At 37.1% G+C, this 23,743-nt stretch overlaps 1 non-coding gene across 1 annotated transcript; it reads left to right on the top strand.

Moving 5' to 3' along the window:
- The first annotated feature begins 23,042 nt into the window (after positions 1 to 23,042).
- Positions 23,043 to 23,149, top strand: LOC121209004 (small nucleolar RNA R71). The gene has a single exon (XR_005904122.1). It is a non-coding gene; the product is annotated as a small nucleolar RNA R71 (small nucleolar RNA).
- The last annotated feature ends 594 nt before the right edge of the window (positions 23,150 to 23,743 follow it).

The following is a 23,743-nucleotide window of genomic DNA, read 5'->3' as shown; positions in this document are numbered from 1 at the left end:
ACGGGCATCTCTAGTGGCTGTGTGAGGCACACAGCCTTGGTACATAGGCGTGTTTAGCCATTTTGAAAGGTATATGGGATAGGCACATGGGAATATGGTCAGCCGTGTGACCCAAGTCAGTTTCGACCATGGCCAAGACACACGGCCGTGTCTCCGGCCATGTGGATAAGTTAGTATGTATGCTCTGTTTCGCCACGGTCTAGACATATGGACGTGTCTAATGCGGTGTGAGGCACACAGCTTATTCACACGGGCGTGTGACCTTTGTAACTTTGATAAATATTTAAGTTTTGACAAATTTTGTATGAGCTCAGTTTAGTCCTAACCTATGTATTAAGAACAAAAGTGATTATAAGAAAATGTTTATTAAATGATTTGAGAATGTGAAATCAATAATGAACTGGCTAATTGTGATAATATATGTTTTGTGCATTTATGTGTGAATTGAATTTGAGGCTTTACTAACCTCACCCCCTTATCCGTAAAATGTTACAATGAAATTTGTAAGATTTGGGTTGACTAAGCTGACGATGATGAAGTTACAGAAGTCCGTGTTTGGAAGATTAATTATGTGGTCAGAAAAGTGAATGAATATACAAATAAAGACAGTATTAAAAGAGATATTAGATAGTTCTAAAGACTATTCAGATTATGTGACGTCATTGTTAAAGAAGAAGTTAAATTCAATCAAATGACTTATTCAGGTATGTTATCTAAAGAAAGTATTAATTGGAAGCTTTTCTGAATCAATTTCTGTCAGTGATAGGATAATGTTTGAATTGTATTGATGGCTGAGTGCAGTGGTTATAGTCGGGTAGTCACTATGACTTCTTTTGGGCATTCTATGTGTACATTTATTCTTAGAAGTACATGTGATTGCTTAATTTCAGAAGGAATTCTTATCGTATGAGGATATTTACTAAACATACTAAAAGATGAAAGTATGATTGGTCTGTTTGGGTTATGTTCGATATTGCTACGTTCATTTTTGGTATTTATTCCCTTGAGTGAATATGAAAATCGTCGGTAAAATTCGTATGAGGCAAATGTTCTGTTTCTACTGGCTATTGTTCTGTTGAATATAAGTGAAGATTATATTGCTTCTGTTATTGTGGATTTTAGTATTTATGAGTGACATTATTCATTCTAGAAAATTTTTGGAATATCATCGGAATTGATATCATTCTACATGGGTGGTAACTTTCTAATATTCTGTGTAGCTTTAGACATTGAAATTTTGCTGTTCTGATTTTCTTATGATTTTATGTGATTATCTATAAGAGATATCTATTTGACGAAAATGGCTATATCTATTATAATCATAATTTCTGTTCTGAAATTTGAGAGTACTACAGTACCGTTATTAGAGTTATAAAAGTTATGTTTCTGCATTGGTTGCTGTCCAAATTATATTTGATTTTCTTCTGGGTTCAAATGCTTTATTAATTACCGAGATATTATCTATTGTTACTAGTAAGATGTCGGTCTTATTATGACATTATGATTTCTATTTGATTATTGTGGCATCTGTATAATGATATGTCTGGGTTATCCTTTTAAATGAGAAGAAAATATTTTCTTTGAAAAGACTGATTTAGTGATTTAGTCTGACCTAAATTAATTAATTGAAAAGATGATTGAGTTGTATGTGTTTGAATCTATTCAATACACTGGAAATAAACTTTGAATGTACATGTTTGAATTGAGGGATAGTCTGGAAGAATAGTTTGTATTCTTGAAGATTTAATACAAACTATTCTATCTGAGAAATGTTATGGTAAATTAAAGTTAGCTCGAATGTTGAAGCTTTCTTTTGCACGAAGACATTATCAACCGAAATGTCAGTTCTGGTTCCCCCTAAGTTGAATAAAGAGTTATGTGATATATATATTTATGGTGACTATAAGACTTTAAAATGTTTAATGTCAGAGAAAGATCCAAACTTGGTACAGCAAAGTTAGCTCAAATTGTCAAAAATCTTGTGAGCCTGTAAGTGATTCTTATCAGAGGAAAATGATTATAGTTTTGGATGTTTGAATGGGAAACTTTTGTATGCTTTTTGTGTGATGAATACGTGATTGATCTTGTCAGGTAATGAACAGTTGTTAACTGAATTAGAGGTTAAATAAATGTTTATTTAGTGAAGTTGTGAAATTCAGAAATGTTTAAGTGAATTATAAGTTAAAAAGAGGTTTAGCATAAGTTGATTCTGATTCAGAACCTCATATGTGGTATCGATGATTATCTATTATTTCAAGAAAAGCTCTACGGATATACAACAACTGCTACAGAATCTCTCAGTGGTAGTTTATCTATTCATATGGGATTAACAGGATGGATAACAGTTCGAGACAGGATATTGATGATTGAGTATGAAATGTGATATTTCTGACTTTGTTGATTATAGAAATAGAGTGTGGATGAATTTAGTATTGGAACTATCCTTATTATAATTATTTGAAACATTGTTAATTTCTGAAGAAATCTCTCGGTACGTATAGATTTTCTCAATTGATAAGGCAGCCGAGTTATCTGTTTCTATGACGGTAAATCAGCTTATGGTGCCAGTCATTGTTTTTTTGGGTTAAGATCTTAAACTCATATGATAATTCTGAGGGAAATTATAGTAATCTGTGAGTATGAGATTGCAGTGAAATCGAAGAACACAAATCTAATTCTCGAAACATTCATGCATCACTGTGTTTTAAAGTTTCAAAGTAACTAAGAAAGATTGTTGTTGTTTGATAAACTATTAGGTGAGTATAAAAGTGACATTGTATGAGATATCGTATGTGGCAGTTACCTAACTCCGTTGTTTCAGGATCGAGCTTTGTGAGTAAATGATACATGAGATTATTATCCTTAGTGAAATAAAGCAGAAAATAAAGGTAACTCAATACAGTTAAAAGCAGATTCAGTTGGATATGACATACAGCGGAAAATAAATCAGAATCTTAATTGTGAGATTAAAGAGATATGTAATTCAAAGCTATATGTGAATTTGCAATGTACTGTGTGAAAGCAAATCCTTAATTTACTTTCTGGTAAGATTTTCGGCGACGAAAATCCTGTAGGGGGAGAGTTGTAACAGCCTAGTTTAGACCCTAGTCGGAACAGTAGTTTCGGGGCCACAAATCCAAGTTATAAAAACATTTTAATATTATTTTTCTGTGTTAATAGCATGTGAATTGTTATGTGTGAAAATTTCGTATGAAAATTTTATCGTTTGCGTGTCTGATTTGATAAAAAGAAATTAATCAAGTAAAATGCAAAAGTGGCTTTCTATTTGTTAAAGTATTTAATTGCTATGGTTTATTAAAGTGAAAGTCTTTATAAAGATATTAGACGATTTTTGTGATAATGGATGATAGTGGAGGGGTAGTTGTAGTAGTTTTAAATATTTTTGAAGGTTAATATAGTAAAATAGAAAATAAGTGTTTTAATAAATAAAACACAATAAAATAATTTGGCTTCATTATCATTTATTGCTAAAAGTTAAAAGAAAAAGAAGCCATTGAAGCTTCAAAGTATTCGACCATTGCATGGGTGAATAGGTAAGTCTATTTTGCTCGGTTTTTGATGTTTTTTTTTATGTTTTTGAGATCGTTGCTTTGTGTTCTAGCTACCCGTATTTAAATTTTATAATTTGATGATGATTTTGAAATATGCCATTGATGCTTTTGTGAGCGTTATGATAATAGTTGATGAAAAATGAAAGATATGTATTGAATTAATATGTTTTGTGTTTGGATTTTGATGAATTTGAGTATTTTGGGCTAATTTGTGAAAATAAGAAATTGAGGGAGTAAAGTGTGAAATAAATTCAACTAATGGGCTGCTAGGGATCCAATGTGAATACAGCCTAACATGGGCATAGTGAAAATTGGAGTATTTTGTGTTGTTTTGAAATAAGGACTAAATTATAGAAAATGTAAAATGTTAGGGGCTAAAATGCAAATTGCCCTTTTATGTGTTTTTGGATGAAATTGAATGAATATGTTATTAAACAAGCCAAATTTGTATTGAATTAGATCAAGATATGAGGAAATCGGATTTGAATCAGGGAAAGTAAAAAATTGTCGAATAGTCGTTCCGGTCCATTCGTGTTAGTAAGAGTAAGTTCATATGCAAATAAATGTATTTAAATTGCTTTATTCATTCCTATATGATATTGAAATGTATTGAATGGCTATGAAAGATGAAAATGTAAAATTGAGAAATCATCGATAGTGTTACGACGTCCGAAAGCCTCGTACGAACCATAGGAATAGCATAGGATACATATGTCATGACATAGGATTTCGAGATGTGTTATTGTGTAAGACCAAGTCTGGGACATTGGCATCGATTTGTTATTTACGTGTAAGACCATGTCTGGGACATTGGAATCGTATATGATTTCGTGGAAGACCCTATCTGGGACAGTGACATCAATATTTGATTTCATGTAAGACAACATCTGGGACGTTCGCATTGTAAGAGCTTATAAGCTATCTGAATATCCTTATTGATTCCGAACGGTTCAATGATTGTGTGATTTCGTGATGGGCTTTAAATATTTAAAATTACTCGTTCTTGAACTAACTACTATCGCGATGTAGGCAAGTATACCTATCAAACAGTAGTATAGTTTCAGCAAGACCGGATTGTTGAACCCAAGGAACTAAAAGTACGAGTAATGACTGTCTTTTTATTATCTAGCCTAAGAATAAAGAGGTTTTTGTTTTAATTAACTAATTATCTAAACTAAGAACTCACTGAGAATAGAATTGGGGAATTACTTTTGGGAAAATCGATTGAATGAAGGCAATACTTAAGGAAAAATCCACCTAGACTGTACTTGTTATTCTGTCTCCGAATCGGACTATTTATTCATTTAACTTGTTTCGTAGAGATCCCTAAGTTATGTTATTATCCCTATTCAAGACTAATAATGTCTAATCCCTAGATTGAATAATTGAAACTTTTCTCTACTTAACACTCCAGGGTTGCATTAACTCGATCTATGGATCCCCCTATTAGGTTTCGTCCTAATTCGGCAAAATCTTGTCACCCTATGTCTAGGCGCGCAATCAACTCCGCTTAATTATGACAAATGTACTCTTAAACAGGGTCTATTCGTCCTCTGAATAAGAGCTTATCTTGAATCAGTATCCTGGGCTAACAAAACAAGAATTAAGAACACATAATTAAGAACAAGTTAAATATTTATCATACGATTCAAAAAATAATAACAAGATTCGTCTTGGGTTTCATTCCCCTTAGGTATTTAGGGGTTTTAGTTCATAACTAAATAAGAAAACATCTCAGAATGATAAAGAATACAAAACATAAAGAAAACCCAAAACTCCTGAAGGGAAATTGAAAAGAGATCTTTAGTCTTGATGATGAATCCAGCTTCTGAGATGGATCAATCGGCTTTCTTGGAGTAATTCCTTACTCCCTATTCTGTGTGTCCTTTTTTTCCTCCTCTAGGGTGTATTTTTAGGCTTTGGAATGCCTAAGAGCCCTTAAAATTAGCTTTTTTTGAATTGGACTCAACTTGGGCTCGACAAGGACACGCCCGTGTTCGATTACTTCAGCCTGTGTAAGGAGGTCCAGGCCGTGTTGATTTCGTACTTTGGCCCATATTCTCCGTTTTTGTCCCGTTTCTTGTTCCTTTCGCTCTCCTATGCTCTTCTAAGTATAAAACATGAAATTAAAGCATTAGGAGCATCAAATTCACCAATTCTAATGGGAAATCATCCATAAAATGCATTAAACATGGGGTAAAAATATGTATAATTTACAGTTTATCAAATACCCCCACACTTAAGCATTTGCTTGTCCTCAAGCAAAATTCTCAACTCATAATCAAAATAAATTCTTCTCAACTTATAATTTCTATCGATAATATCTCACATTAATTCATAAGTAATCATACATTGAGAATCCAACTAAAAGAACATAAAAGTTTCAAACATTCCTAGTTGAGCATTTTATTCAAGCAAACATAGGTGTCTTCCCTCATTTAACTAATTACCTTTGATTCAGAATATCACTGAGTTTTACATCCTCACTAAAGATTCACTCAAATCACTCGAGGTGTTTAAAGACAATAAATGAAGCACTCAATAGTCAATAATGAAAAGTCATTACCATAGGCTTGCATGAAAATCAAATCTCCACCCCTATAATTTAAGATGATACATTAATCAAAAGGTCTTTAGAGGGTTGTAATGAGGCTTGGTTAGGGGGTGTGGTCACAAGCTGAAAGAAAAAGGTTAGAATCGAGATTCAATTGAAAAATTGTCTAACTAGAAAAAGAGTTAATCTTTACTTGCGTACAACAGAGCTTCTTCTCAGAATATGGAATTACTAATATATATACATAGTTTTTTTTAAGAAGAAGTTAAATAACATAGACTAACTATTAAGAACAAAACATATCTAAGCAATCCATTCAACTCAAACCTCGACAAAAATAGGGATTAATTTAGGGGATTTCAACAATAATGGGTTAAGGCTTAATATTAAGGGAAATATGAGAAATGGCTTGTTAGGCTTAAGGGGGTTTACTAGGGGTTAATCGTGGAGGTAGGCTTTTCATGGCATAAGTGGGTTAATCCTAAGTGCCTTAATCATTTTGACATATCAAATCAAATGGTATGGTCTCGACATGCATAATCAAGCAAGTTCTAAAATAACAGTTCAATACTGACGCACTCAAAGCAATAATAAAAGTAAGCATGAAAAAATTAATAGATGCTAAAAAGGCTCAAAAATCTCACAAAAATTATGGCTTTTTGATGTTAAAAACTTGTGAATTCCAATTCAAAATAATACCTAAACTTTGGGGAAACAACCTAAGATTTTAAATTCTCAAAAATCAACTTATCATACTTGATTCTCTAATGTCTTAAGGTTAAAACAATCAATGCATAAATGCCTATGTTTTAATTCAAGATATATCAATCAAAATCATAAATCAATCAAAATTTGTCTTAAATATGATATAAGAGCTTTTGAAGAGAACAAGGTGATCATTCAGGGATTTTTCTGATAATGAAATAAATACCCCCCACACTTAAGATGTACATTGCCCTCAATGTACAAAGATAGATATTAGAGTATAAAAAGAAGATAGGGGAAGAAGTGAAACTTCCTGTATGATGAATTCCTCGAACTGGAGTTTTGGAGAGTAATTGGTTCGAGAGTAGAGAAGGATACTCCGGCGGTCGTAGAGGTTCATTAATCCATATGTCCTGTGCCAAAAGAATATTATATCTAGTGCTAGCTATGGTCATGGTCGAGCTTGACATGGCAGTCGTGGAGAACCTTTCTCGGTGGAGTTTTAGTTCCTATGTGATGATGAGCTTAAGAGCTCGATATAACTGTGATAAAATCAGGAACTCTTTAGGGGATATTAGGAAGAATAATTACTCATAAAGAAATAACCGAAATTAATAATTAAAAATAAAATTCTAAAATCTAACAAAAATAAAAAGTAGTTTTAATAAAAATTAAAAAAAACATAAAATTATAAATAAATGTTTTTAAACATCTTCATTGCTAGATGGTTCGCGAGGTGGGACTGGCGATGAGATGTGGAGGTGCTGACAAATCTGCTGTAGAGTAGCATCAATGTTGTCAAATCGTTGAAAACACTGTTGCTCGAATCGAGTGAGACACTCAGAGATGTCAGCGTATGAAGCCGCCGCATGAACTGGACGAGAGGGTGGTGGTGGCTGAGTCAGTGGGTCCTCGTGCTGTAGGGGGAAATCATCAGGAATGTCCTCGTAGGCCTCCTCCTCGGTAGATTGGGCAAGACGATACTGGGGAGGGTAGGTTCCTCGGCGCCTCTCGATCATCCTCATGCTAAGCATGCTCGAGATGCCTTGTGGAGACATCTGGCCGATGAGGGCTAGGGATGATTCTTGGGCCGCGGTGTTGAGGAGCCCGAAGTGTCGCTCCAGCCGAGTCACGTAGGGGTCGATGGAGATGATCCCCTTCCTATGTCGCTTCGTCTGGTGCTAAATCGTGAGGGCAATGAAATACGCAAGGTCGATGACGTGCTCGTGCAACATACACCATAAAAAGTAGGCGTCGTGAGTGTTCATGATGCCAGTGCTCTCTCGCCTTCCTATAATCGTGTGAGCGAAAATGGTGTGTAGGTACCTCAGGGAAGGTGGGAGAACTGATGCCTTGGAATGGCTAGGATTGTAGGAGGCCGCCCCAGGGGCCAAAGTGTGCCAGCACTTTGGGGGGGAGAAGTGTATGTGGCAACTGAGAGTGTCTAAATCATTCTCCTCCTTGAACTCCTTCGTATATAAGCCCAGTGCAGTACTGAACTCTGGGACGTTTAGCTGGCGGATTAATCTACCTAGGCAAAATTGGACCGTGCCGGGATCATCATAGTTCGTCATTACGGTCTGAAGATGGAACGTTGAGCATAGTTCCATCGTGAGCTCAAGGTATGTTGGCTCAATGATCCCAAAGAATAGCTCCTAAGGGTAAGTGGTTAGGAGGGCCCAAATCTCATCAGCCAACTGAACTTGTTCTACGACAGCCCAGTCAATGCAGCGGCCCGCAATTAAAGGTCAAGCCCGAAGTATTTGGAAAAGTTCTTCCTGGGACCCACGGGGGAACTGTAGGAGAGGGTGACGAATTTTCGCGGTTCGACCCGCGGAAGAGGACGCTCCCTTCCTCTCCTTTGAAGCAGGTATGGAGGTTTTCTTTCCTCTTAAAGACGACATTGTATACCTGCAAGTGGAAACATCAATTCGTCTTTGATGAGTAGACAATTAATAATATATAAAAGGAATGTGACTAAATTCGAAAAGGAAAATGCATAAATATATTCAGCCACAACTACTAAATTCAATTAAAATAATAAGTTCAATGGCCCATTTCTTTGTGGCATTAGCATGGTGATATAAGTAAGAATGGCATAGAATGGAATGCAAAATACTATATGAATGAAAAGAGATGTCAACACAATATGCATGATTATTTCAACTATCCTAGCCATGAATATTCACTTCTAACTAATTAAGTAAAGTATAGGAATCCTGTAATGAGTAAGATTTTAAACATGAGAAAGATGATAACTTATTTTATAAATGAAATTTATGTGATTATGAATATGGAAATAACATGAAAAATATAGATTAATATGATAAATAGCATTATAAATAAGTGAAATAAAAGGAAAAGGAGTAAACAAACGCTAAGGGAAGAGATTGGGTGTCGAGAATAGAGTTGGAGGTGGCGTACGGGCGTGGCAGGGAGGCCGTATGAACTTGCAGCGGCTAGTGTTAGGGTTTTTGAATGGGGAAGAAAGTGAATAGTGCAGGGTATTTATAGATTTGGGCCACACGGCCATGGCACACGCCCGTGTTCCCTAATTTTTGCCCGTGTGTTTTGCATTTTTCCTATTTGGGCGCGTCTAAAATTCGTCCCACGCCCGTGTTCCTCAGGCGTGTGGGTTCACACGGCCGTGTCGCACGATCGTGTCTAGCTTCGTTCACTTCTTCCACGCCCGTGTGTGCAAGCCCCATGCCCATGTTAATTTGACAGGTTCGACCAGGGGTGTTAGACACGGGCGTGGTGCATGCCTGTGTTAGTTTCTTAGTTTCAACCACGAGTCTTCCACACGGGCGTGTTGCATGCCCGTATTGTTTTGGCAGGCTCGACCGCGGCCATGTCGGATGGCCGTGGCATTTTATTGTAGCCCATGTTTGGGGATATCTTTGCCCTATTTTCACATGGCCATAAGCACGCCTGTGTTCTTGGCTGTGTCTCTATGGAAAACCTGTATTTAAGAGCTCCGTTAGTAAGTTAGATGTTGAAGACTAAATTTTTAAAGAAGTTAATACAGTTAGTGCTCGGGTTGCCTCCCAAGAAGCACTTATTTATAGTCTTAGCTCGACTTACCTCTTTGTTGAATGATCATGGTGGTTCGAGGAGTTTATACTCCTCATTCTTGCTATCAATCTTAAAATAGGATTTTAAACGGGTGTTGTTTACCTTAAAAGTGCCGAACTTGGGATGACTCACCTCCACCGTACTGAATGGAAAAATATAAGTACTGTAAGAGGGATTTCCTCATTCGGTGTGGCAGTGACAATGTGGGGATCTGCGGCATCTAATAAAACTTTATCACTAACCTTAAGTTGATTTGGAGAGGAATCGGGCTTGTTCTAGCGTAGTTTTGGTTTATCATGTGTTCTCGGTTTATGTGTTCGCCATTCATCTAGCTCCTCTATTTGCAGCCTTCTTTCTTCATGAATAGATCCTCTACTCTTCTTTGAGAGTGGCTCATGTACTTCCTTCAGACTTATCTCCTGTAAAGTGGTTGTATCATGTGGTCAGTTTGAATAGAATGGTTTAGACGACAACCTTCAATTTCCGATGTGTTGTCAGAATTGTGAGTTTAAAGGTTGAGTGTTTCGTCTCCGACGCGAAGCATGAGCTCACCTGTGCCAACATCAATAATTGTTTTAGTAGTTGCTATAAAGGGCCTTCCTAGAATTAAAGGAGTGTTGCTATCCTCCTCTATGTCTGTAACACCCCGTACCCGAGACCGTTGCCGGAGTCGAACACGAGGTGCTAACAGACTTAATTCATTTATTTGCACAGTCCATTTTAAAAATTTCCAGACAAGCTGGCTAACTGCGTCACTGTCACCTTAAAAATCATATCTCGAGTTCCAAAACTCGAAAACCAGTTCCATAAATTTTTCCTGAAACTAGACTCATATGTCCATCTACAAATTTTTTTTATTTTTGGTCGAGCCAATTAGTACAGTTTGTTAGTTAAAGTCTCCCCTGTTTCAGGGTTCGACTACTCTGACCTTCATGCATTACGACTTAGATATATCCCTGTAAAGGGCTTCAATACTTATGCCATTTGTTTCTAAAGAAACTAGACTTGAAAAGGAATCTGTACATATAGGGCATGACTTCTAATTATCTCTGGTTAATTTATAGTGAATTTCCAAAGTCGAAACAGGGGATCCAGAAATCGCTCTGGCCCTATTTCACGAAAACTTAAACATCTCACAAAATACGGCTCATATGATCGTTTCGTTACTTTCATATGAAAATAGATTTATCAAGGTTCGATTAAATAATTTATTCACTATTTAATTCCATTCCTAATATTTTTAGCAAATTTTCAAATCCACATCACTGCTGCTGTCAGCATCTATTTTTAAGGTAAACTTTACCTATTTCATGGTTTTCCATGGATCAACTAAAATTTTGTCATACATAGCACCAAAATGATCGTGATTAACCATTCCAATGGCTAATCGTTACCAACATTTCCATAACACTCCATGATCAACATACAAAATTATTATAACGCTATGCTCAAAATATATATAAGCCATTTTCGCATGGCTAACCAAATATATACATTACCGAAAGGTACATGACCAACAACAAAAGGGTAGTCCTATACATGCCATTTTCAGAGTTCAACTAAAAGAGTACCGAAAGGGCTTTGATAGTGTGGATGACTTCGACTTTGACACTCCCGAATCCGATAGCTGATGAACCAAAATCTATAAAACAAAGAATCAAAGAAACGGAATAAGCATTTAATGCTTAGTAAGTTTCTGAGTAATGAAATCATGCACAACTGAAGTATAGCATTCATATGACTAAACGAATAATTTCGTATACACATATTCTCACAATCATACCTACTTCACATTTCCACCCCTTATATTCATACATAAGGAATCAACTTGACTAAAGGCCGGAAGCTTGTTAATCGATTGAGCGAATACTATTTAAAAGGAATCAATTATTCCAATGCATATACAAAACATACCTCATCGTTGGGGTTTTACGAGCGTATTAATTGAAATTATTACAGCGAGATAGCTCATTTCCAAACCAAGTACCTTCGGGAATTAGCCGGATATAGCTACTCGCTCAAATGCCTTCGGAATTTAGCCCGGTTATAGTAACTCGCACAAATGCCTTCGGGACTTATCCCGGATATAGTAACTGGCACAAATGCCTTCGGGACTTAGCCCGGATATAGTAACTCGTACAAATGCCTTCGGGACTTAGCCCGGTTATAGTAACTCGCACAAATGCCTTCGGGACTTAGCCCGGTTATAGTAACTCGCACAAATGCCTTCGGGACTTAGCTCGGTTATCATCCGAATAATCATGCACATATATCAATAAATCATGACACATCCTTATTTCATTTTTATTACTAAAGCTCAAACACAAGACATTTATCAAACCTTACCAATTTCGGCTCAATAGCCACATATAGAGAGCATGATTTTGACTAGCTTCATAACATGACCTCTATTCGCATTCGGATGCCGGTCATAAGTATAAACTAATTACCTCAATATATGTAACTCAAGTAGATTCATTATATCACCGTTTATTTGTTATGCTTATATGTCATGACTTAAACAAATCATAAACTAAGTTCCATTACTCAAAGACTTACCTCGGTTGTTGTCGAACGATTTCAACAGCTATTCGACCACTTTTTCCTTTCCTTTATCAGATTTATTTCCCCTTTGCTCTTGAGCTTAAATTTAAACAAATAAATTTATTTATTTATTTTTCACTTGGGCAATTCCATTCAATACATGTATGTCATACAATCTAAGTACAATGACCTTGTTCAATACTATTTAAACATCATGCATTATCGAATTTCATCAACACCATCTAACTTCATATAGAAACACATATCATCCCAAGTCGGTACACAAGTCAAATGCATCATTTAAATTGTCAAAGTCCACAATTTAGTCATATCTCTCTATCATAGTTTCTTCACTTAAACCGAATTAGCAAGCCCATATAGTCTTTGGCCGAATGCTATATAACCCAAGTCATCAAGAGTTTTATTATTTAACACTTAGATATCCGTTCAAAACACTTAACCGGCCTTTGACCAATACTTTAAACAAAGTCTATGTTCGGCTATCACACATATGGGCATTATTAGTTTAAAGTTTTAACAAGATTAATTTCTTTGATCTTAACCTAAATGACAACTCCCATTCTCCTTATTTCAACCGAATTATTCATAACATCAAGACTAAAATTTTTGCACCTTGAACTTCATACATTTATAAAAACTTTCATAACTTATTCGGCCTTATCAAGAACCATTTAACATGCAAGGAAAAATAATCATAGAGGAAGAAGTTAACATTCTAAATAGACTCAATTTTTGACAGAATGTACAAGGTGTCTCTAAGCTACTCATCCAAAAATCTTTACCCCATTCTAGTCATTCCCCCATTGTTCCCTACAACATGAAAATAGCCCCTAATTCCAACACTTAATCATTCGGCATCTTGCTCAAATCACCATAGGGAATCTCAACTTTCTTGACATTACCAAGAGTGCATTCACAAATTAACTTAGCATAATATAAAGACAAATCAACAAATTCAAAGCTTACCTCCTAATAGCTAAAGATGAATGCCGAATTGCTCTAGGTAAGTTTTCCCTTATTTTTCCTCTTTGTTTCGGCTTGAGAGAGGTAGGAGAAGAAGATGAACACCATCCTCTTTCTTCTCTTTTATTTAATTCATTTTATTACAATTATTAATTCATTTGTTAATACAAAATTGTTTTAAATTTGAATTGGTGGAGCATTATCTTTTCTTGGCCGGCACTATGTTCATTATAGGTAAATTGACATGCAAAACCACTCTTTTCAATGCATGTACTAATAGACCATTGTAAGATTAACCTCTCACTTTCCAACAATGTTTCATATAAGTCCATTTTAATAAATCCACATAAAAATGATCAAATTAATGCATGAAACTTTCACACATGCATTTACTCACATCATAAACACAGAATATAACTTTTAATTATTTATAAGACTCGGTTTCGTGGTCCCGAAACCACTTTTCGACTAGGGTCAATTTAGGGCTGTCACAACTTTCCCCCACTTAAGAAATTTTCGTCCCCGAAAATCTTACCGGTAAATAGGTTTGGGTATCGTTCTTTCATAGAGTTCTCGATTTCCCAAGTAGCTTCTTCGATTCAGTGTTTGAGGCATAACACCTTTACTAACGGAACCCTTTTTGTTTCGCAACTCTTTCACTTCACGAGCTAGGATACGAATCGATTCTTCTTCATAACTCAAGTCAAATTGAATTTCAACCTCTGATGGACTAATTATGTGCGAAGGATCAGATCTGTAACGTCGAAGCATCGAAACATGAAAAACGTTGTGAATCCCTTCAAGTTTAGGGGGTACAAGCAACCTATATGCAACTGGACCAACTCGTTAAGAGATTTCATACGGCCCAATGAATCTCGGACTCAGTTTGCCCTTACGGCCAAATCTGAGTATCTTTTTCCAAGGTGAAACCTTAAGAAACACTTTGTCTCCCACCTGATACTCAATATCTCTTCGTTTTAAATCCGCGTACGACTTCTGACGATCGGATGCTGCCTTCAGACTTTCACGAATTATTTTTACTTTCTGCTTAGGATCTTTGATCAAATCAACTCCGAAAATTTTACCTTCACAGAGCTCTGTCCAAAACAATGGTGTACGGCATTTACGACCGTACAAAGCCTCGTAAGGTGCCATCTTAATACTTGATTGAAAACTATTGTTGTAAGCGAATTCAATCAAAGGTAAATACCGTTCCCATGAACCACTAAACTCAAGGATGCAACATCTCAACATATCCTCGAGTATCTGAATTATTCGCTCGGATTGACCATCGGTTTGGGGATGAAAAGCAGTGCTAAAATGTAGCTTGGTACCCGAAGCTTCTTGCAATTTCTTCCAAAATCGCGAGGTGAATCTCGGATCTCTATCCGACACAATAGAAATAGGTACCCCGTGTAATCTCACAATCTGAGAAACATACAATTCAGCTAGTTTATCCAATGAAAAATCCGTACGTACGGGGATAAAGTGAGCCGACTTAGTCAGTCTATCAACAACAACCCAAATTGCATCTTTCTTACTTGCCAATACTGGCAACCCAGATACAAAATCCATCGTGACTCGATCCCATTTCCGTTCAGGTATCATGATCGGCTGAAGTAAACTCGTAGGCACTTGATGTTCCGACTTCACTGGCTGACATATTAAACATTTCGAAACAAAATTGAAAATGTCTCGTTTCATACCATGCCACCAAAACTGACATCTCAGATCGTTGTACATTTTCGTACTCCCCGAGTGAATTAACATTCGGCTACAATGAGCTTCGTTCAGAATCATCGAAATAAGTTCTGAATTTCTTGGAACACACAAACGACTTCTGAACCTCAAACAATCATCATCATCAATTTGAAACTCTGATTCCATATTCGAAACACATTCAGGCCGTCTTGCGACCACTTCATCATCGACTTTCTCAGCTTCACGAATTTGATGAATCAACAATGGTTTGGCCTTTAATTCTGCTACTAACACATTGTTGGATAGAACAGACAAGTGTACATTCATCGATCGTAAAGTAAATAGTGATTTACGACTTAAAGCATCCGCAACCACATTAGCCTTTCCCGGGTGATAGTCAATGACAAGCTCATAATCTTTTAACAACTCGAGCCAACGTCTTTGTCGCAGATTCAAGTCTCTTTGAGTCATCAAATATTTGAGACTTTTGTGATCCTAATATACATGGCACTTCTCACCAAATAAGTAATGTCGCCATATTTTCAAAGCGAACACGATGGCAGCTAGTTCGAGATCATGGGTCAGATAATTTTTCTCATGTGGCTTCAGTTGTCTCGATGCATAAGCTACAACTCGACCCTCTTGCATCAATACGCAACCCAACCCAAGTAGGGATGCATCACTATAAATGACAAACTCTTTACCTGATTCGGGCTGCACTAGTACTAGAGCTTCAGTCAAATAAGTTTTCAGTTGATCGAAACTTTTCTGACACTTTTCTGTCCATTCAAACTTAACATCTTTTTGAAGTAGTTTCGTTATTGGTGTGGCTATCATCGAGAAACCCTTTACAAAGCGCCTACAGTAACCGGCAAGCCCCAAAAAGCTCCGAACTTCAGTAATATTTCTCGGAGGCTTCCAGTTAGTATGACTGAAATTTTGCTCGGATCAACTCGAATACCCGATGCAGATACCACATGTCCCAAGAAGCTAACCTCTCTTAGCCAGAACTCACACTTACTGAACTTAGCATACAACTGCTTATCCCGTAAAATTTGCAACACTAATCCCAGGTGTTCAGCATGATCGGTTTCATTTCTCGAATAGACCAAAATATCATCGATAAACACAACTACAAACCGATTTAAATACGGTCTGAAGATTCGATTGATCAGATCCATAAATACTGCGGAGGCATTAGTGAGCCCAAACGGCATCACTAAGAATTCGTAGTGACCGTATCTCGTTCTGAAAGCAGTTTTGGGTATGTCCAAATCTCGAATTCGTAACTGATAATAACCCGATCTCAAATCTATCTTTGAAAACACCGAGGCTCCCTTTAGTTGATCAAACAAATCATCAATACGCAGTAACGGATATTTATTCTTTATTGTCACTTTATTCAGCTGACGATAGTCGATGCACAACCTCATGGTTTCGTCCTTCTTTTTCACAAACAATACTGGTGCACCCCAAGGTGAGAAACTTGGTCGAGCGAAACCTCTATCCGTCAACTCTTGCAACTGAGCTTTCAACTCTTTTAACTCGGTTGGTGCCATACAATACGGAGCTATCGAAATCGGTGTAGTCCCAGGTACAAGCTCAATACCAAACTCTACCTCCCGAACAGGTGGTAAACCCGGTAATTCTTCAATAAAAACATCCGGGTATTCACAAACCACCGGCACAGATTCAGGTTTCTTTTCTAACTCTTTGTCATCAAGTACATACGCAAGGTATGCTTCACACCCCTTCCTTACATATTTCTGAGCCAACATCAATGATATTACAGCTGGCAACCCATTCAAGTCAGTAGACTCAACTCGGATTATCTCGTTATTTACACACCTCAAATCAATGGTTTTTCCTTTGCAATTTACAATTGCATCATGTACGGTCAACCAATCCATACCGAGGATAACATCAAATTCATCAAACGGTAAAAGCATCAAATCGGCCGGAAAACAGGAACCTCGGATTACTAGGGGACATTTCTTACACACTTTGTCAACAAGTACATAACGACCCAAGGGATTCGACACTCGAATTACAAACTCAGTAGACTCAACAAGTAAAGTCTTACTGGATACTAAGGTTTCACATATATAAGAATGAGTAGAACCAGGGTCAATCAAAGCAATCACATTAGTATCAAAGAGAGTAAAAGTACCGGTAATAACATCTGGCGAGGAAGCATCCTCGCGTGCGCGTATAGCATAAGCCCTAGCAGGAGCACGAGCCTCAGATCTAGTTGTAGCGTCTCTAGATCCTCTCTGACCACCACTAGGATTTCCCATGTTTCTAGATGGTCTACCTCGAGCAGTGGTAGCACCCGGTTTCCCACTTTGATTTACATTCTGTTCAGACAATCTCGGGCAATCTTTAATAAAGTGGTCAACTAATCTGCACTTGTAACAGGAGCGGTCATGGAATCTACAACTCCCCGAATGCCATTTACCGCAATATCGACATTCTGTTCTGTCCCGACGATCATTTCCAACACTGGCGACCGAAGTGACTCGTGTGCTCACAGGGGGTCGATCGCGATCTCGTCTAGAGAAACCCGAAGTGTCCCTAGACCGGCCTAAGTCATCTCTAAATTTCTTCGATGACTGTGGGAAGGGCTTCCCCGAAGACCTCTTACGAAACTCCTGTGCTCCCATATCAGCTTTTCTTTTCTCCTTACTGAGCTCCTCGGCTTTGCAAGCTCGCTCGACAAGTACCACAAATTCTCGGATTTCTAAAATGCCAACATACAGCTTTATATCATCGTTCAGTCCATCCTCGAAACGATTACACAACACAACTTCTGAAGAAATGCATTCTCGAGCGTACCGGCTAAGTCTTACAAACTTTCATTCATAATCAGTAACCGACATGAAACCTTGTTTAAGTTTAAGAAATTCCTTCCATTTTTGATCAATGAATCTCTGACTGATATACTTTTTCTGAAACTCGGTTTGGAAAAACTCCCAAGTTACTTGCTCTCTGGGCACAACAGAAATCAACGTATTCCACCAATAGTAGGAAGAATCACGTAGCAAGGAGATAGTACACTTTAGGCACTCATCGGGTGTGCAAGATAGCTCATCGAGTACCCGAATAGTGTTGTCCAACCAAAATTCAGCTTGCTCGGCATCATCGCTGTCCGTAGCTTTAAATTCAGTAGCCCCGTGTTTTCGGATTCTGTCATTCGGGGCTTATTTGACCTTATTTGGTCAGTTACCGAAGGTATTGTAGGTGCGTGGGTTGTATTAGTCGGGAATGGAGGTTGTGGAACAGCCGTATTAGTTCGAATGTATTGGTTGAACCAATCATTCATCACGCTATAAAAAGCTTGTCTAGCTTCATCATTCTGATTACTAGCAATAGGTTGAGAGTCCGCCGGCGCTGTCCCTTGTGCGGGAGCAGGCGCTACACTCTCAAGATCATCAGCTACCGTTCGGTTGGGATCGGGATCCATTACTATAAACAAACACATTTTTAACTGTCAGAAATCACTACACTATCAAATAGACACATAATGGCATGTATAGCTAGACCCAAACGTATTACGGTAGTCCTAGAATCGACTAAAATGTGGCTCTGATACCAATAAAATTATAACACCCCGTACCCGAGACCGTTGCCGGAGTCGAACACGAGGTGCTAACAGACTTAATTCATTTATTTGCACAGTCCATTTTAAAAATTTCCGGACAAGCTGGCTAACTGCGTCACTGTCACCTTAAAAATCATATCTTGAGTTCCAAAACTCGAAAACCAATTCTGTAAATTTTTCCTGAAACTAGACTCAAATTTCCATCTACAAATTTCTTTCTAGAATTTTTGGTTGAGCCAATTAGTACATTTTATTAGTTAAAATCTCCCCTATTTCAAGGTTCGGCTACTCTAACCTTCATGTATTACGACTTAGATATCTCCCTGTACAGGGCTTCAATACTTATGTCGTTTGTATCTGAAGAAACTAGAATCGAAAAGGAATCTGTACATATAGGGAATGACTTATAATTATCTCTGGTTAATTTATAGTGAATTTCCAAATTCGGAACAGGGGATCCAGAAATCGCTCTGACCCTGTTTCACGAAAACTTAAACATCTCACAAAATACGGCTCATATGATCGTTTCGTTACTTTAATATGAAAATAAATTCATCAAGGTTAAATTACATAATTTATTCACTATTTAATTCCATTTCTACTATTTTTAGTGATTTTTCAAATCCACATCACTGCTGCTGTCAGCATCTATTTTTAAGGTAAACTTTACCTATTTCATGGTTTCCATGGATCAACTAAAATTTTGTCATACATAGCACCAAAATGATCGTGATTAACCATTCCAATGGCTAATCATTACCAACATTTCAATAACACTCCATGATCAACATACAAAATGATTATAACGCTATGCTCAAAATATATATAAGCCATTTCGCATGGCTAACCAAATATATACATTACCGAAAGGTACATGACCAACAACAAAAGGGTAGTCCTATACATGCCATTTTCAGAGTTCAACTAAAAGAGTACCAAAAGGGCTTTGATAGTGTGGATGACTTCAACTTTGACACTCCCGAATCCGATAGTTGACGAACCAAAATCTATAAAACAAAGAATCAAAGAAACGGAATAAGCATTTAATGCTTAGTAAGTTTTTGAGTAATGAAATCATGCACAACTGAAGTATAGCATTCATATGACTAAACGAATAATTTCATATACACATATTCTCACAATCATACCTACTTCACATTTCCAACCCTTATATTCATACATAAGGAATCAACTTGACTAAAGGCTGGAAGCTTGTTAATCGATTGAGCGAATACTATTTAAAAGAAATCAATTATTCCAATGCATATACAAAACATACCTCATCGTTGGGGTTTTACGAGCGTATTAATTGAAATTATTACAGCGAGATTGCTCATTCCCAAACCAAGTACCTTCGAGAATTAGTCGGATATAGCTACTCGCTCAAATGCCTTCGGGATTTAGCCCGGTTATAGTAACTCGCACAAATGCCTTCGGGATTTAGCCCGGTTATAGTAACTCGCACAAATGCCTTCGGGACTTAGCCCGGATATAGTAACTCACACAAATGCCTTTGGGACTTAGCCCGGATATAGTAACTCGTACAAATGCCTTCGGGACTTAGCCCGGTTATAGTAACTCGCACAAATGCCTTCGAGACTTAACCCGGTTATAATAACTCGCACAAATGCCTTCGGGACTTAGCCCGGTTATCATCCGAATAATCATCCACATATATCAATAAATCATGACACATCCTTATTTCATTGATCTTAACCTAAATGACAACTCCCATTCTCCTTATTTCAACCGAATTATTCATAACATCAAGACTAAAATTTTTGCACCTTGAACTTCATACATTTATAAAAACTTTCATAACTTATTCGGCCTTATCAAGAACCATTTAACATGCAAGGAAAAATAATCATAGAGGAAGAAGTTAACATTCTAAATAGACTCAATTTTTGACAGAATGTACAAGGTGTCTCTAAGCTACTCATCCAAAAATCTTTACCCCATTCTAGTCATTCCCCCATTGTTCCCTACAACATGAAAATAGCCCCTAATTCCAACACTTAATCATTCGACATCTTGCTCAAATCACCACAGGAAATCTCAACTTTCTTGACATTACCAAGAGTGCATTCACAAATTAACTTAGCATAATATAAAGCCAAATCAACAAATTCAAAGCTTACCTCCTAATACCTAAAGATGAATGCCGAATTGCTCTAGGTAAGTTTTCCCTTATTTTTCCTCTTTGTTTCGGCTTGAGAGAGGTAGGAGAAGAAGATGAACACCATCCTCTTTCTTCTCTTTTATTTAATTCATTTTATTACAATTATTAATTTATTTGTTAATACAAAATTGTTTTAAATTTGAATTGGTGGAGCATTATCTTTTCTTGGCCGGCCACTATGTTCATTATGGGTAAATTGACATGCAAAACCACTCTTTTCAATGCATGTACTAATAGACCATTGTAAGATTAACCTCTCACTTTCCAACAATGTTTCATATAAGTCCATTTTAATAAATCCACATAAAAATGATCAAATTAATGCATGAAACTTTCACACACGCATTTACTCACATCATAAACACAGAATATAACTTTTAATTATTTATAAGACTCAGTTTCGTGGTCCCGAAACCACTTTTTGACTAGGGTCAATTTAGGGCTGTCACAACTCTCCCCCACTTAAGAAATTTTCATCCCCGAAAATCTTACCGGTAAATAGGTTTGGGTATCGTTCTTTCATAGAGTTCTCGGTTTCCCAAGTAGCTTCTTCGATTCCGTGTTTGAGCCATAACACCTTTATTAACGGAACCCTTTTGTTTCGCAACTCTTTCACTTCATGAGCTAGGATACGAATCGGTTCTTCTTCATAACTCAAGTCAGATTGAATTTCAACCTCTGATGGACTAATTATGTGCGAAGGATCAGATCTGTAACGTCGAAGCATCGAAACATGAAAAACGTGGTTTAGGGCTGTCACAATGTCAAACAATAAAGTCAACAGGAAATATAAATTTATCGATTTTGACTAGCACATCTTCAATAATACCCCTAGGAAATCTTATAGTTTTATCTGCTTATTGAATGCTCATATTATCTGTTTGGGTTTCCCGAGACCTAGTTGCTTAAACATTTTATAAGGCATGACGTTGATACTAGCCCCTAAATCAGCTAATGCATTATTAACATCTAAACTACTAATTAAGCAAAGAATCGTAAAACTCCCTAGATCTTTTAGTTTGTTCGGTAGCTTATTTTTCAGAATAGATGAGCACATTGTGTTTAGCTCCACATGCGACGCCTTGTCCAACTTCTACTTATTTGCTAAAAGCTCTTTTAAAAATTTCATTGCGTTCGGTATTTGCAATAGGGCTTCAATAAACGGTAAGTTAATATGTAGTTTTTTTAAGAGTTTACGGAATTTACCAAATTGTTCATCTGAGCGGTCTTTCCTTGTCGCGTTGGCGTATGGAACATGAGGTTTATATCCGACTTTCACCGATTTGTTTGTATTTTGATCTACCTCACCTTGACCTTTGTTTACCACAATTTTTTGCCTCAGTTCTGGTTCAGGGTCCACAAATCCTTCTTCATCTTGAACATTAATCGCGTTGAGCTGTTCCCTTGGGTTGGGTTCAGTATTACTTGGCAAACTACCTTGTGGTCGTTCGGAGATTAGTTTGGAAAGCTGGCCTATCTAAGTTTCAAGCCCTTGGATCGACGCTTGTTGATTCTTAAGTGCTGTCTCAGTGTTCTAGAAATGAGTTTCTGACACCGATATAAACTTTGAGAGCATCTCTTCAAGGTTCGACTTCTTTTTCTGTTGGTAGGGTGGTTGCTGAAAACCCGGAGGATGTTGTGGGCTTTGATTTCCTTGGCCTCCCCATGAGAAATTGGGATGGTTCCTCCAACCTGCATTGTAAGTGTTACTATATGGATTGTTTTATAGGTCGAGGATTATTACCCATGTAGTTTAATTGCTCGTTATCCATGTTGTGGCCATAAGGTTGGTATTTCAAATGGCTTGTTCCACCGCCAGTTGCTTCACACTGCATCACTGGGTGAGCCTGTGAAGAACTAAGAAAACCATCAATCTTTTTATTTAAGAGTTCTACCTGATTAGAGAGCATGGTGACCGAATCGACGCTATAAATGCTGTCTATTTTCGTTGGTTTTGTCCTCATGACTTGCCACTAATAGTTATTCAGTGACATCTCCTTAATAAACTCATAGGCATCTTCAGGTGTTTTATTATTGATGGTTCCGCCAATAGCTGCGTCAATCATTTGCCGAGTCGAAGGATTCAGACCATTGTGGAATGTTTAAACTTGGAGCCAAAGCGGTAACCCATGGTGAGGGCACCTTCTCAGTAAGTCCTTGTATCTCTCCCATGCATCGTAGAGTGTTTCTAAATCCATCTGCATAAAAGAAGAGATATCATTACGTAATTTAGTCGTTTTAGCCGGCGAAAAATATTTTAGTAAGAATTTTTCGGTCATTTGTTCCCAAGTAGTAATTGACCCTCGTGGTAGCAAGTTCAACCACTATTTAGCCTTGTTCCTTAATGAAAAAGTGAATAACCAAAGACGAATGACATCATCAGAAATGCCATTTATTTTAAATGTATCTCAGAATTCCAGGAAGTTTGCTAAGTGAGCGTTGGGATCCTCATCCTGCAAATCGTCAAACTGAACAAATTTCTGTATCATTTGAATACTGTTAGGTTTTAATTCAAAAGTATTTGGAGCTACAGCAGGTCTAACTATGCTCAATTCAGTTCCTGTTAAAGAAGGTTTAGCATAATCATACATAGTGCGTGGAGTAGGATTTTGATTAACCGCAATTGTAGGAGGTAGCTGATTGCCTTGGTTTTTAGCCATCTCTTCGGTTGGGGTTGAGTATCATCTTCTTGCTCGTTCTTTATGGATCATAAGCTTCACCTTATTTCTCTTTGATTTCTACAAACTGTACGATCGATTTCTTCGTCAAAAAGTAATGGTCCTGACGGGTTTCTTTGAGTCATAAACTATAAAAACCTGCCAAGA

The sequence above is a fragment of the Gossypium hirsutum genome, chromosome A10 (genome assembly GCF_007990345.1).
Source record: "Gossypium hirsutum isolate 1008001.06 chromosome A10, Gossypium_hirsutum_v2.1, whole genome shotgun sequence".
NCBI classification, from domain to species: Eukaryota; Viridiplantae; Streptophyta; class Magnoliopsida; order Malvales; family Malvaceae; genus Gossypium; species Gossypium hirsutum.
The sequence above is the reverse complement of the archived record's forward strand: the minus strand, read 5'-3'. Positions and strand labels throughout refer to the sequence as shown.